The sequence below is a fragment of the Mastomys coucha genome, unplaced genomic scaffold, assembly GCF_008632895.1.
Source record: "Mastomys coucha isolate ucsf_1 unplaced genomic scaffold, UCSF_Mcou_1 pScaffold16, whole genome shotgun sequence".
Lineage (NCBI taxonomy): Eukaryota > Metazoa > Chordata > Mammalia > Rodentia > Muridae > Mastomys > Mastomys coucha.
The window spans coordinates 58,188,336-58,204,836 of record NW_022196898.1 but is presented as its reverse complement, the minus strand read 5'-3'; the positions used below and the strand labels follow the sequence as shown (position 1 = coordinate 58,204,836).

The window sequence follows — 16,501 nt, the reverse complement described above, 5'->3', positions numbered from 1 at the left end:
ATGAAGCTGAATTAAAAACTAATGGACTTATTTTCTTGGAAGAGAAAATTTCAAAACAGCATAGCAGTTAGCCTGTGACATGGTTGGTGTTCAATGCTTTTAGCTAGGATTACAGTGAGAGGAATCAGAAAGTGTAGCAGAATGATGTGAAAAATGTATAATTTAGTGAGGAAAGGAGCATTGACTTGAGTAACTAGACAAAGAATGCTGATGAGGACCAAGCATCACCTTCAGTTGTTAAAGAGAAGCTGGACATTGGCATAGGAAGAACACTTTAGAGGCAAGATTCTTACCATTGACAAACCTAGGGACTAAAGCTAAGAAATGATTTGAAAAAATATTTATTTGAAAGAAGAGAATCTGAAAAAAAAAGAGTCACCAGGATGCCCAGCAGGAAAATTACCATCTACAGAAGTATTTTCCAGTTCAGCACAAATACATTCAGAGGCTGCTGAAGATGTGGTCCAATTGGCCCAAGCTACATCATGAGCTTGTAATATAACTTGGCATCATAGTTCACATAATAGTGATTTTGTAAGATGCAAAAGTTATTGAATCATAGGTGCTTGTACCAAGAATCCAGGAATTCCTTAGGCTGAACAACAGGTAGCAGGCTCAGATTCCCAGCATAGGTCTATCGAGTACACTGTGCATGAAGTTATAAAAGGAAAGACAATTTGTAGTGGAGATACTAGGATTTGGGGATTTCAAGAGTGCTAGATTTTCATTGGGGAAAAACCTGTAGACATTTAGTAGAATTGATCCAAGAGCAAGTCCTTATATGCTACTGTGAACAGAACTTTGGGGATGGAGTTGCTCAAGCCCATTGGAGGCCATATGATGCTATCATCAACTCCAGATGCTAGACATTAAGCTGCAGGGATGGTGTTTGTCCTCCTGGGTTTGTCCAACCTTTCCCCATTATTTCCTTCTAGAATGAAAACTTTTATTCTGTGCCAGTATAATTGGAAGCATGCAATTTGCATTTTAAAAATATTATAAGATATCATGAATCTTAGAAGAGACATTAGGCTTTGGATTTTTTAACATTACTGGGACTGTCAAAGACTATGGAGATATTGAAGTTGAAATGATGCATTTTATTTTATGAATGGCCATGGAGGCTAAGGGTGGAATACAATTTAAATGTAAAATTTTTCCCCATGGGCTTTATGTATTTGAGAAGCCCCACCCTTAGCTGTTGTTGCTGTTTTTAAAAGTTATAGAAACTTTAAGAAGTAGAACATGACAAAGGGAAATAGGGTGTTAGTGGGCTTTATGGGTTAAAGCTGGGCCCTAGTTCCCACATGAACTCTGTTTCTTGGTCCATCTAGATAAGAACAGGCCATGCTGCAAGATCTAATACTTCCTTACCTAAGTTAGTTTTGTTAAGTAACAAAAATGGTGAAGTTTTCTTCTCTTCTGCCTCCTCTTCTTCCTCTTTTTCTTCTCCTCCTTCTTTTCCCCAAAGTCTTTCAAAGCTAAGTTCCATTTGATTTCATAAAGACTGAGAATTTTCTGTAACTATTTATAGGTATTGAAACCCAACAAATACTGTGTCATTTTTTCCTTTAGACATTCTTTAGCCATGTTTCAATAACCATGTCATATTCTTAACCATAATTTTTGCCCCCTTATCATCAATTTCTGACTGATGCAGTCATTAGATATTAACATTTACCCATTTGTATGTTCAATAATGTTTTTGAGCATCTTCTTTATATTAGGTAAAATAAGAAATGTGATGAAAGCCCCTACCACATGACACATCATGTTTCTCTTTATTACAATTTAATGGATTATTAACTAATCATATGCATTATTGTTAGGTTAAACACCCAGTCCATAGTATCATGCGTTCTTTTTGAGTCTCTGGCCACTTTAACCAGGATTCCCATCAAGCTTCAGAAGGACATTAAAATGCAAAAAGAGTTTTGACCAAATCACGGCCAATCCTATGGTGATTTGTTAGTGGTATTTCAATAAGTGTTTGCTGAAGCTTTTCTATTAACCCAGCTAGCTACTAAATAATTGAGACTGGATTTTTACATATATTTATAAGCTTTAAGGGCCCAACAACCAAACAGTATTACTCCATTTTAATCCTCTAAACTAATCTGGCTACCTCTCTGGCAAAATCCCTCAGATACTTGCATTCTATAGCTTTCTCTGCTCATGGTGTCTCCTGGACTCTCTCCGTGGTGAATCCCCACTTCCTCTCTCTCCTGCCTGCTCTCCTGGCTAGGAGCAAGTCCAGCCCTTTCCACTGCTCAGTCATTGGTGGATCAGCTTCTTTATTGACCAATCAGGTCAGAATTGGAGAGCACTGTTTATACATTGACATGAGATTCTCAGAATAAAGATTGAAACCAGATTATGGTGGCACAGAAATCAGCATTTGAATAATACAAGGATGATCTTTACACAGGGCAAAATAACATTATACCTACATTGATTATTTTCTTTCTTTGCCTTTTTAATACTTTTCAGTGAGGAACATCTTAAAGCATTTTGTTGTTGTTGTTGTTGTTAAAAATACTTAAAATCACTGGTTTCCTTGTTGGCATGGCCTCTAATTCTTCACATAACCTGTTCATGAGAAGTCTTTATTTCCAATTTCAAAAACCAATTGCCTTTCTTCCAGGAGCTCCTCCTGGCCATCACCATCTAAACCGACTCCTATGCACTCATCCAACAAATACCTACCAAATGCTCATTGGCGACTGCACTGACTTGTTATAAAAATGAGTTGCATGATTTTTCTTTGAGTCACATAATGTGTACTGACCTTTAGAGTATTTCTATTTGTCTTTTCTAAGGTGAATTTTAGGTAGTGCAAATAATTTTAATATTTTGTTCCTTATAACAAAGCAAATGATTCATGTATTTATCATATCCTTATTATTATAATGAATATATGAAACTGCCTCGACCGAAGGGAGAAAGGAGACCTAATTCATGAAACTGCAGGACAGTTTCATAATGGCGCCACACATTGGGCTAACTTTTAGTATCAGACTGTGAAAAGAAAAAAAAAATATATGTATATATATATATTTATATATATATATTCTAACACATATATACATATATATATTAGAACAAGCAAAAAAGCGAGGCATGCCTTAAAAGAGGCAAAAAATCAAATATGCTTTTCAAAACAAGCAAAAAACAAAACTGCTTTTGGAGTGGGGTCAATCCTTACAGATAGTGTAATCTGGGTTCTGTACTTAGTCCACATACAACTTGCCTTGGTAGCTGGAAAAGACTTGCTATAATAATAATGCCTTCCTTACTGTGAAGTGGGCATCGCTCTGAACATGTAAATGCACAAGTAGTGCATGGTAAGTACCTAACCAACACTGTCACTACCATCACTGCTACTGTGTTTTATATTTCATAAAGCCACCTTAACTTTATTGTTATTTAATTTCAATTTTTTGCACAGTGTATTTTACCACAATACCCCCCTCCCCAACCCCCCCAGATCAATATCCCTCTTGCCTACCCATACAACTTTTTCCCTTTTTCTCTTACTCCTGCTCCTCCTTCTCTTCCTCCTCTTCTATACATCAAGGCTAACTTGTGCTGCCTATAACGCATTTGAATGTGTGATTTTCCTCTAGGTTATGGGCTAGCTATCAGGAGCCATACTTTTAAAGATAACTGACTCTCTCTCCCAGAAGCTGTCAATTGTCCATAGCCCATCAGTGAGTAGAAATACATTTCATTAAAGAAGAACTTTAAAACCTCATTACTTGTCAAGATTGCTCTGACTCCTTTTCTTTTTAAACTTACATCTCTGTGGCCAAGCAGGTGTGGTCAAGGCCCACAGATGGGGAGTGACCAAATTCAGCTATTCTTGCCTTATCTTAGGTTAGCTTTTAAATTATTTTTCACCTCTCTGCTAATTTAACACTATAGATTTTATCTGTGATGGTTTTGTTGTAATTATTTTTGGTTCCCCACATTTTACTGATTTACAGTTAGACTTTGGTATTTGGAGCTCAGCTTCGTGCCCATGAGACTACTATAGCGATGTCAATCAGAACTCTGAAGAGCTTCCAGTGTTTGCAGGTCTTCCCTGTGGTAACTTACAGAGGCAGGTTCTTTTTATCTCAATTTTCTGGCAATTACAGAAATTTTCCATTGCAAAAAATTTTGCTTTTGGAGTCAAGTAGAGTTCTACATACCTAATATACCAAGACATAGTGAGCTGAGACAGCTGTGAGCTCCTACCAGCCTCAGCTATGTAACAAGACCCTATCTCAAAAAACAAACAGGAAATTAGAAGAGATAAAAACACAAGAACATTTGACTTTCATCTATATTTTTGTGTGATTGACATCTTTTACATAGAATAATTTATGTGACATGAATCTATCTGAGATCAATGTATTAAATACTAGTAATAACCATTCAATCCAAATTAAATGTTGTTATTCAGTATGACTACACTCTTAAAAGCAATGTAGGTGTTAACATAGAATCTCCATCTTCTCACTGCTTTAGTTCTTATTATCTCAATTTTAATACTACTTTTTAAAGTCATAATATTTTGGGGATGGAATTAAATATGACAAGAATGTTTTCCAATTCTTTTGCCCACTCCTATTCTTGGACCTCCTTACTTAATTTAATAGAAAATTAAATAAACATTTATTTACTTACTTATTTAAATTTAAGAATTCTTTTATTGATTAAATTTGTTCTTGGACATGTTTACACATGTGCACTAAGCATACCAACCAGTCCCCTCTTCCCTTCTGCAATCCATGTCTATCTTTTTTCTTTCCACAAATCTTACCCTCCAGTTGCTGTCTATTCATTCTTGTTTTATGACTCATCAAGATGAATCAGGGCCACCTCTGAGTCTGTGGGGTTTGGAGCTACCCACTGGAGCTTGGAGGGCTCAGTAGTGGGGATACAGGTAAAAACAGTGATTTTTTTTTTCTGGCCTAGACCCTATCGGTACCAGCAGTTCAGAGATGTAGTGTAGGGCCTTGGGGGCACTATTTCCTGCTTCTTTGACTGGCAGGCGGTAAAGAATGTCTTGTGTGGGCTTAGGGCTGATAACCAGAGTTGTTATGAGTTATTAGTATGATGCTTGTTACTAGTCTAGCGGATTACTGTCATGGTCCTTTATCCAATCTTCTAGCCCTCTGCCCTACTGTACTCTGACCCTTAAAGAGGGTAGTATAAATGTTCTCATCATGACTGGGACCACTGGATTTTCCTGACTGCAAAAATCTGGCTACAAATGAGCCTCCTGACCCAGCTCTAAAGAGTCTGGTGTTATAGTCATGTGCCACCTCCACTGTCAGCTTATATTTTCCCCCTATATCTTTAATCCATAATACCCACACTCAGAATCCCAATGAGCATTCATTTTCACATAAATGTTACTAGGAACTTCTGATTATATCTGAACTTATTGTTGTGCAAAACAGTTTACTACACTTTTTATGATTGTAAAGATATTCTATTTCTGAGACATTTTCATATTTATTTACATGTACATGTACACACATATGTGTATGTACCCATTCTATCTCAATCAATTTTTTTCTCCCTCTCAAATTGATGGTCTCTCTTGGGTATTGTTATACACACACATACAAGCACACACACAAACATAGACACATACACACACACATCTACATATATACAACTTGCTTAATCCATTTAGTGTTACTGTATGTATATGGTCTCTGGACTGAGCAATTGTGATATTATATCTCCTAGAAGTGACAGGAGAGCTTCACTAATGATGCCATAACTATTTGACTGCCTAAGTAAGATCTGAACAAATACAACACCAATCAATATGCTAACATGGTTTTAGAAAATTGTATCCACTCTCTATTCTCTATGCCTTAGGTTAGTTTTTGTCATTTTCAAGTATACTTGAGAGTTTCAGCTGGCCTCTGCCTTTTACTTGCTCTCGTGTGGATTTTTAAAACTGTGTTTCTTCATTGTATTTTAGGTGACGTTTCCAGGGCCATATGCCCATTTACTAATTTTTGTCATTTACTACAACCCTTTTAAAGTTCCTTTTATTAAATGTGCTTTAGTCCCTACTTTTATTTAGTATATATTAGCTGATATAAAGGTTGTGGTTTACTGATGTTTATTAGTATATATTAATTGTTCAAATTAATGGACTTCATAAAGTAGCTCTATTTTTAATATCTATAATTTCTCATATCCTTAGTCTTCTCAGTTACTTGTTTGTAGTTTGCAATGTGTTACAAACAGTTTTATTATTGCTCCCCTATGTATCTTTGAATATTCTTGTCATTTTTATGTTGGAATTGTAAAGTTTCATTTCATTTGGAATATATTTATTTCCCAATCATCAATCTGGAGGAGGGGTAGAATTTTCAGCATTAATTTTTATCACTATTTTTGGAGTTTGGGCTCTAGAAATATTATTTTCACTGAGTGTGTGGACCTTGTTTCCTCTTTAATCTGTACATTGGAGAGGAAGGCATCAGTGGAAACAATGCCTTTTTTATTGCCGGTATCAGTTACCTGAGAGCCCTGAACCATTCCTGGGATTAACCTGATGTTCATGCATATGACCATATGGCAAGGCCTTATACTCTATGAACACAGAGTAGTTTACAACCATGCCATTAAGCGATTCTCAACCTGTGGGTTTAACCCCTTTGGGAAGCAAATATCAGATATCATGCATAACAGATATTTACATCATGATTTGTGGCAGTAGCTAAATTCTAGATATGAAGTAGCAACAAAATAATTTTTTCATTGAGGGTCACCACAGCCTGAGGAATTGCATCAAAGGATCACAGCATTAGGGGAGTTGAGAACCACATAGAATCTAAGGGATCAGATATATGAGTGAAGCTCTCTGACCCTTCATATTCATCCCAGCCACCATCTGAATATCAACCCAGAGACATCAGGTGAAGCAGAAGAATCATTCAGTTCTGATTTGCTCAAAATCTTGACTCAGAGACTCAATACACTAGTCACTGCTTTGAGTGACTACATTTTATAGGGTTTTGCTACACAACTAGAGAAAATCTTGAATCTATTTTCCGGCATCCTACCTACTCACCCACATACACCTCTACTAGCTGTTGGTTTTTAGATCCTCCAGTACAAGCATAAATCATAGATCCATCTTCAGGTGATTCGACAGAAAGTACATCCTGGAGTCCCTGAGTGAAAAGCAGCATGGCAGAGTCTCGGCTTCTGCATGGTACCTATGTACCATTCTTGGCCCTGTGAAAGCTCTTAGGAATTACTGTAGTGAAAACTCATGGGATCGCTGGAAACTAAGGCCATGAAAGGTGGAGCCCCAGTAAGATTGTGTCCCCAAGGTGTGTCTCAGTTACAATACCCAGTGCTTGGTAATTCACCAAGAACCCTATTTACATGCTCTGGCTGGTTCATGTCTCTACAATCTTCTCTTCTAGATAAAGAGAATGGTTTGCAGTAGCAGCTAGGTAGCTTCTATATTGTCACAAAAAACCTAAGGGGATTTAAGGGAGGAGAGAATTGTTCTGGCTCAGTTTCAGAGATTTTTTTGGGGGCAACTGGCTCTGCTGCTTCAGGTTTAAAACGAGGCAGATTTCCAAGATGTTGGGAACATGCAAAGAAGGAGGAAGAAGCTGTTGATCCCATGGTAACTGCAAAGCTTAAGAAAAATAAAAAAAACAGACGGGACTAAGTCAGGGGCAAAGGAAGCTCTACAAAGGCATTTGCCCACTGACCAGCTTCCTTCAGGTATGCTCTACCACCTAGCTTCCAAAATAATGCTATTAGCTTGGGACCACGTTCACATGGAGACAGTTTCACATCCAAACCCTAACAGCATGAAACTCTGATAAGTTAAAGAAAAGTCAACAGTTTTTAAAGTACTCATCATTTCCTTGTAATAATGATGGGAGTGGTGACAGCAGGCTTGTTGGCCTGGCAGAGCACCTACCAGATGTCAGCCATTGTATTCTTTTACATTTTAGGATGTTATGGTAAGTTTTATAAAGATGTCAGTTATTACCAAAAGTTTGGACCAGATTTGAGGGCCCCCAAATTCTGAAGTTCCAGTGGCCTCTTGTCTACACATCTTGGCCTTTGTATTCTCTTTCAGTATGTAACTCCATACTGTTAAACTACTTGACGGTTCTAATAGCACATAGAAATGTGACCTAATCATAAGTGTGCAGAAGAAGGAGTTTCATAAACTGAAAGTCACCTGTACAACTAGAACCCATCTTAGGAACATTGTAAGTACCGGAAGTAGCTGTCATGCCATTTGTAACGCTATTTGAAACTCAGTGATTCTTCCAAATCCCCCAATACAGCTACAGTTCTGGTGTTTTGCTACATAGTTTGGATTAATTTCTTTTTGAACTCTACATAAATGAAATTGTGTGGAATATGCTCTTTACATCTAACTTACCTCTTAAATGTTATTTTTAATTAAGCTGCACCATCATATGTAACTATAAAGCTTTCAATCTCATTGTAATACTTTATCTACTTTACGATAAAGATTAGCACAGTTTCCAGAACTTTCAGCTAATTATATGCTTTTTTTCTGTTAGGTATATACCTTAGAGAATTTCAATTATTGGATCATAATGTCTGCTTATTTTGCCTTTCATAAGGATGAAAATAGCTTCTCTGAATTCTGCCTCCTGTCTTCCCTTGTTCCCTTAATGTCCTCATTCCATTGGCCCATATCGCCTCAGTGGTTTTCATCTAAATGAACACTTAGCGTTGTTCATTTTTCTTCTCTGCTGTTCAAGAGTTTAGATGGAGATTTTGCTGTTTTAAATATTTTTTTCCCTTGTATATATTGAGGGTGAACATTTATTCAGGTTTACTGGCTATTTGAACATAGTACTTTTTATGATGAATTGTTAATCAAACCCATCTTCCTGGGCCACCTAAGAATTACTTATAGATAGGCTGATACCATTCACCTTTGACTATATCGAAATTTGCCTTAGGATCCTTCTCCTAACATGCTGCATAGGTCCCTGCTTAATGGAAGAAACATACATAACAAGGCATGCAACTTTGATATCATAAGCTACAAGGGTTATTCTTAAAGAATCAAGTATGCAAGTCTTAATTTTTAAGCACTAAAATAGCAATAAATGTTTATCGATAAATATATGAGGCTCCATATGCAGAGCAGTTTGAGGTGAAAAAGAAAGGATGTGTTTTATCAGGAAGCATCTAGACTCCGAGGCAGCCTACGTTGAGTGCTGGTTTTTAATGACCCTCTTCTAATGTAGAAATTCAGTGCCTATTCTTCCAGCCTTCATGTGCAATTGGATAGGCAAAAACTGATATATTGTGTTTTAGGGATATGAACATGGAGACTACTTTAAAATATGGCCTTGAGAAATTTCTGCCTAGTAATTTTCCAGGAGGAAAAAAAAAACCCAGATGCTTCAGTGACATTTTTTTTAACTAGTGTGAAACATATTTAGGTGATGAAAACGGCCAATTATTCTGCTCCTTATTCCCCATATACCTTAGTCCGTCTCCAGTGGCAGTGTGGGCTCCATTAAAGAACCCATTTCCTTGTCTGGGACAGCTTTATTACTCTCTGTAACATCAGGCTGAAACCCCAAACCCTGAAGAGGCACTCTTGCTGGAGGCTTTTCTGATGCATTGAGATGACACTTTGCTTTAAACATGTCCCTAGTCTTCTTTCCAGATCTTTGAAAAACTTAGCTCTGGAAATGTATACTTTATGCAGTCAGAATTCAGGTTGGAAAACAATGACTTTCAGACTTCACATAACCACTCCCCAAAAGAAGCAGACAGACTGAAGTGGTGACACCAAAAGTAGTTCCTGGGCCAGAAGGATGGCTAAGTGAGTAAAGGCACTGCCGAGCTCGATGACCTGAGTTCCAACTCCAGGATCTACATGGTGAAAAGAGAGGACCAGTTCCTCCAGCTGTTTTCTGACATCCTCATAAGTGCTGTGGTACATACACACACACACACACACACACACACACACACACACACACACACACACACACACACAATGTATTAATTTTATGTCTATATGTTGGTTTGAGAGAACTCTCATTGCACAATAATCTTTCAAGTATTCTCTTCATTCTGCATTTCTTTTGGTCATCGTTTCTAAAATCTAAGAATGAAAAGAACAATTTCATGAAGAAACTGCATTTGCTGGTTTATTTTTATTGTATTTTTTTTTGATGTGCAAATACTTCAAAGCCTTCCACCTGTTGAAGGTGAAGTGGTGTGACTACCACCAAAGTCATTCTTGTGTCAGTTTCCTGCCCTTTCATGTCCATTAAAATATAATGCTTTCCTGACTCCTGCTGCATTGCTGCTTGCATATTAGCTTCTTTGGGGGTTTGCAGCTTCATGGAATCTCCCACAAGCCAGCCATAGTATGGAGTCCTTGAGGAGGTACCTAATACTGTGGCCTTGAACCTATCATGAACCTGTCTTGACCACAGCCTAGCAGCTGTTGTTTCCTCCTTTTACACCCTGGGCCTGCTTCTAGCAGCTCTGTGGCTGTCATCTCTGGTGTCACTAATCCATCTGTTTGCCCTGTTCTGGGGACAGGGCTCATCTCAAACAATCTAGGAACAAAAAGGCATTCTGTTCTCCAGTGACTCAGTGCACCAATATCATAGTCTCCTTTGTGTGGCGCCTAAGAGACATTCTGCGGTAACAGACCATACTCCTGACCTCAGTGTCTCACTGAATTATTTCACATTTGCTTTTGTCTTAGTCTTGAGATAAAGACTCCCTGAGTAGCCTAGGCTAGTCTCAAACCCAGGGCCCTCTTACCTCTCTCCCTCTAGGTGGGATTACAGACATATAATGACACCTGGCTGAAGGTCTAGTGGGGAAGCTTATATTCTCATCTGCTGTCCCTCTCCTTAGAGCCCTGATTGGAGACATAGGTGACCAATGCCATGCCATCTTCATCTCTCCTTTTTAATAGTCAAGGTGCCATTCCTAGCCATCAGAACCCTCACCCTCCAATTTATCTGGCAGAAAAATCTCCTATCAACCAATTCTAGGCTTTTGCAGGCACCCTGTGCCCACCCAGACTACTGTTACCTACACCTGCCCTTGTGTCATGACATTTACTTATAGATTCCTATCACTCATCAAAATTGCATTTATTTAAAAAACAGAAAATATTCCTTGTTCTCAGTATCCTGAAAAAAATAAAGTTTATGTTTTATGCATATAGCACTCTCCTTTGTAAGAATCCAAATACCTTTGTTACTTTTTCTACTCTTCTGGTAGCTTTCATCCTTGGCTTCATCTGTATTCTGTTCACTGTCTAACTTCAGAGACCCCCATGGCATTGGTACTGAATTCTTGCTCTGGTAGTCTGCCTTATCCCCATGTGAAAATCTACCCACTCTTTTGATTACCATTTTTGGTAATTGTCCTATTCGCTTTTGGATAGTCATAAATTATGACTTTTAGGGGGTTTATTCCCTGAGTGTTTTCAAAATATCACTAACTCTGCCAAGCACTGTAAGTATGGTGACACACCTTCCAGTTTATACTTGACAAAGACAGAACCAAAAAGATGATGATGTGATGATAATTTGAGACAGCAATGTAAAACATCCCAGTACAGCACAGCCATGAGGGGTAATAGTGTTCACAGGTGAGAAAAGTTGTCTTCAATCAGCTACTGTTTTTGAACTCTTGGCAGGATGTCACTCATTCAGTCCCTGCCTTCTCCTAATCATAGCTACTGTCATGTGACCCCTGGTTGAGTCCATTTTGTCCTGCTTTCCATAGTGATCTGTCCCTGTAAAGACATTTAATTTAACTTTGACCTGCTAAAATTATCCTTCTGGAATTTTCCTATGAATGCCCTATCCTCTGCCATACAGTCAATTGTCAGCAATTGAAGTCAGTCTATTGAAGGAATGAATATTGAAGGAAGGCTTTGAACTGTGGGATGGGGAGGGGGAGGAGAGAAAGAGAGACCTGACAAAGGTGTTATCACTAGATTAGGCAGTGCCTGTACCCAACTCCATCACGGTTCTCCCTGTCAATATGGCCCTCCTTGGATGAAGTTGGTTCAAGTTCAATGGTGAGGATATCAGTCAATCACAACTAAAAGATATGGCTTAAATATATCCCAAAGAGATAATGCAAGAGTGCTGGGGAAGAAGATCATTACAGAAATGAGGGCCACATTGAACAAAGACTGTGGTGACATGCAAATAATACGCAAATGACATAAATGATGTGGAAATCCAAATGGTGAGGTCATCCACTGGAGTTCGAAAGCAGACTGAACTTTGCAAGGATACAGGAAAACATTTGCGTACGTAGACCATGCAGGGGACTTTAGGGTTTGCTCTGAAGACAAATTTAAAATACTGTATTTTAGGCAGATGACCTTAATACTGTAATCTGTTTTGTTTTTTTGTTTTGTTTTGTTCTTTGGTTGAGCTAGTTAGAAAATTGACCTGGAATGGGATAAAAAACTGAAAACAAGATAAAAACCTAAACAGTTGCTACATTTATCCACTCAGAAATGATGAAGGCCTTAGTTAAGGCCATGGTCCTGGGAAGAGATGACAAAGGCAGCTTTAGGAGAGGCTGCATGGGTAAACTGGTGAGGGGAATTCCAGCCACCCTGAGAGTATTATTTCCCTGAGATAGAATACAGAAGAAGGAATGTAGCTGAAGGAAAGTGGTATATTTTCCAATAGTGTTATTAGTTTAAGCAATCTTGATGTCATTGCTAGATGGATCTTAATAAAATACTATTTTTTAAATATGGGTCTTCATCTATGAAAATATAAGTAGGGAGGACAGCTTTAGATTAGTGTTTCTTTAAGATTTGAAGTGATTTTTTTAAAAGAAGAATTGATTATATGTCACTGCCAAGGAATCTACCCAAGGTTCAAATTCCAACCTTTCTTGCTGATTTTTAAGCCTCCTTCCATTTTAATTTGGCCTCCCTGCACCTCTCTAATCTTGTTTACAGATGATTCCCACGCTACACTCCCTGCTCCAGACAAGGAAGTCCTTCCCAAGACTCTGTAGAGGCTGGGTTCATTAGCTTACCTGAAATCCCTTCTCCTTTCCCTCTTTCCCGGCTGGTGAACCTCAGTTATTCCTCTTTCCTTCGGGATTACTTCCTTCTGTACAGTGTGATGTGAATTGTAGGCTTCATTCATGGTCTCTGAGCATCCATTGGCACTCAACTTCTATATAATACAATCAATCCATTGTTTCTACCCCTATAATGTAGTGTCCTGAAATTTTCACAAAGGTTAGCTTGCTTTGCTTTGTTAGTATCTCATAGGTGTCTTTGGTGTCAGGAAGAGTGGTAGCTGAATTCTAAAAGCATCATATAAAACAGTTATATGCGATCTTCCCCTCTGCAAGAATCCTCCCCCCAAGTCCTACTTTATTCAGGAGAAATTTCATTGATGCATCCTTTAAAAAGCACTTTGAATTTTATCTTGTCTGTGAAGCTAAGCTCCAGACTGAATTAATTTCCCCTCCTCCCTCCCTCCCCCTATCTCTTGCTTCCCTCTCCTCTTCTTTTTCTATGTGTATATATGTATGTGTGTTTATATATACCATGTATTTGAAAACTTGGGCATACCCAGTCATAACAGTTCTCAGATAATAAAAAGATGCATCTCCAGTGATACTGATATGGAGGCAAATGGGTCATTTTAATATTCCTAAGCTCCCACCATACCCGGTGTAATGATTAGTCAACTCTTGGAAAGATTTTTCAGAGAAGATGTGTTCACATCTGCATCCACAGAGTCCCATTAGCACAGTGCAGCAAGAGGAGAAGGGCAAGCTCAGAAGGGAATAAGCCCATCACCTGACAAAAGCAGGTGATGAGATCTCTCACCAGATTAAAAAGGTAAGGGCAGCAACTCATTAGGAAACACAGGGATGTCTGCTTAATTACTTGAAAAATGTCTGAGCCAGTACATTTTATGACACCTGGAGGGTATAAACATGCCCATAAATTTAATTAATTTTCTTTCTTCATTCATTGCACCTGTATGGCCTAAAGGAAAAGAAGTCTAATGAAAGTACAATCAGCACTTTATGCCGGACTTCCACAATTCATTGGGGGCAACATTCAGAAAATGAAATACCGAATTTCTCATCAGTTTGTTGCAAGAAAAGTGTTTGGAACAGTGTAGCTCAGCACTGAAATTATTCCCATGTCAAACTCTGATCAATGGTCCTTCAGCTTTATTTCCACAAAGAACTTAAATCTCTTTATAGATATATTAAAATGTATTTAGTAGTCATAAATCTCCAAGGAGAGCTTGGAACTAGATATTATTGTTTTCTGGGAGGAGAGCACTATATGGGAACTCAAAGGTTTATGAGGATCAATCAAATCCATGGAGCAAGAAACTTGCTCTCTGTTGCTGCAATATGACCACCTGTTTTGTTCCAAATCTTTCCACCGACAATATTACTGGTTTTATTTAAATAAACTTTAATCACAATGAGTTCATGAGCTTGCACACCTATCGAAACACTACTATATTATTTAATGAGGGCTTGCTAGTTTTCCAGGCATCCTGCCTATACTTTATACATTGAATCCCAATTACAACACTCTAAAAGCAAGTGATATTTCATTTGAAATGATTCCCAGTGAGATTAAGGGATTTACTCAAGGTCACATAGCTAGGAAATATTGAAAGTAGGAGTCCAATCCAGGTCATTGGTTCTAATATCTGTGCTCATTTAATTTTGTTACATGCACAGAAATGGCAGTCTGTGTTTCTACTTGTTTGATCAGGTATTGCTAAACATATAAAAAGTTCAAGACGAAATTTGTTTTCTTAAAAAGAATCTCAATGCTAATTGAGTTTTGGACAGTGAATTACTCGTGGAGGCTTCTGGACACAGCTGATGGGTCTTCTCCAGAACCTGCATTATACTCCAGCTGTGCCCAAGGCCTAAAATATTCTTGTCATGTTCATTTGATCCCACAGTAAGCAAGGCATGATATTCTTTACATCTTGTGACATAAGAAAACATGGAAAGTATCACATGATAAATACGTACTATGTGTCCATGATGAACAGGTTTCTGTAGATATTGACTCACTTGGGACAAGCTATATGATAATGGAAATCGTAAATTAGAATCCAGACATGTTATGGGACAATGCCCATTAGGAACTCCTCAGGACCCTGCTGCCCATTCCCTTGGAATTTTGCCTTAAAGAAACAGTGTGTTGGCCATGATTGATGTTGAACATTTTCCAAGGAAATTTCAAAATGTCTAGAAGATCAAAGTTAAGTGAAATATTTTTACTCTAGTGGTTAGATTCCTCATTCTGATTGCCATCACAAAGCAATATACATATATACATACATACATTCATACATACATACATACATACATACACACACACACACACACACACACACGTAGCTTCTGGTTTGTGTTTTTAAGGGATTCACGTGTGTGCGGATGCACACGTCTCTATGTTTATATATGATTTTGTGCATTTTCTTTGTTTTCCTTCTGTCTATTCTGATTTTTGTTTTTGTTTTATTATTTTTGTTTTGTATTATTATTTGTTAGTTGCCTGTTTGTTTTCTAATGGGAGACAGAAAGGCGGTGGCTCTGGAAGGGATGGAAGATGGGCAGGAACTGGGAAGAGTAAAGTTGGGGAGGGAAAAATCATAATCAGGGTATAGTGTATGAAAAAAAATCCATTTTCAATAAAAATTCCTCATTCTGTCGTGAAATATGGTAGTTAGTGCTGTTTTCAGTTTTAATCTCTTGTAGACTCATTGAATTCTAACATTTACTGGGCTCGTAAACTAATCTGGATCGATTTGACTTTGCACCATCAAGCCCATTACACTTGTTTCAATTTTTTGCATCATGGCTTTAACATCTGGAAGCGATGAAAAGCAGAGCTGCCTGTCTAAAGAGACTGTCACAAGAAATACTGTATGAGGACACATTATTAAGACTTGACTAACCGTTGGTTCTACAGCTTCTGCTGGGCTGCCACAGGGATGGAGCATGCGCAAAAGGCAGCTCCTAACCACTACTTGGAAATAGCTTTTCCCAAAATACATTTTTTTTCTTGGTATCTATGCCTTGCTGTTCCCCACACCCCTGACTGGTTTGTCTGAGGCCAGCTCCTGAATTAACTGTGAGTAGTTTTGCAGTGATATTTTGAAGCTAATTAGATCTTAGCTAACAATTTGTGTCTCAGACTCAAGATACCTTTCTTCTTCTGAAGCATCATCGTATGTGTTTCTGTAGGGCTCTATGCCTGTGCTTTCCTAATCATTCTTTGAACAAGCTTGTAAACAACTGCCTTTGAAAATGCGGCATTTTAAAAAGAGCCAGCCTGTGATTTTTTTATGGCAGTCAGAACAAGTATTAAGGTACCAAATTCATTCACATTTTTGCATGCGTTCTTAACTCTGATTTAGATTAACATATGTGTGTATTTCTCACCATT

General features: G+C 38.0%; 1 protein-coding gene across 8 annotated transcripts in view; it reads left to right on the top strand.

The window, feature by feature from the left end:
- The window catches only part of Ntng1 (netrin G1), a 350,817-nt gene that overhangs the window by 59,286 nt on the left and 275,030 nt on the right, over positions 1-16,501 (top strand). The gene's annotated exons all lie outside the window — the stretch shown is intronic.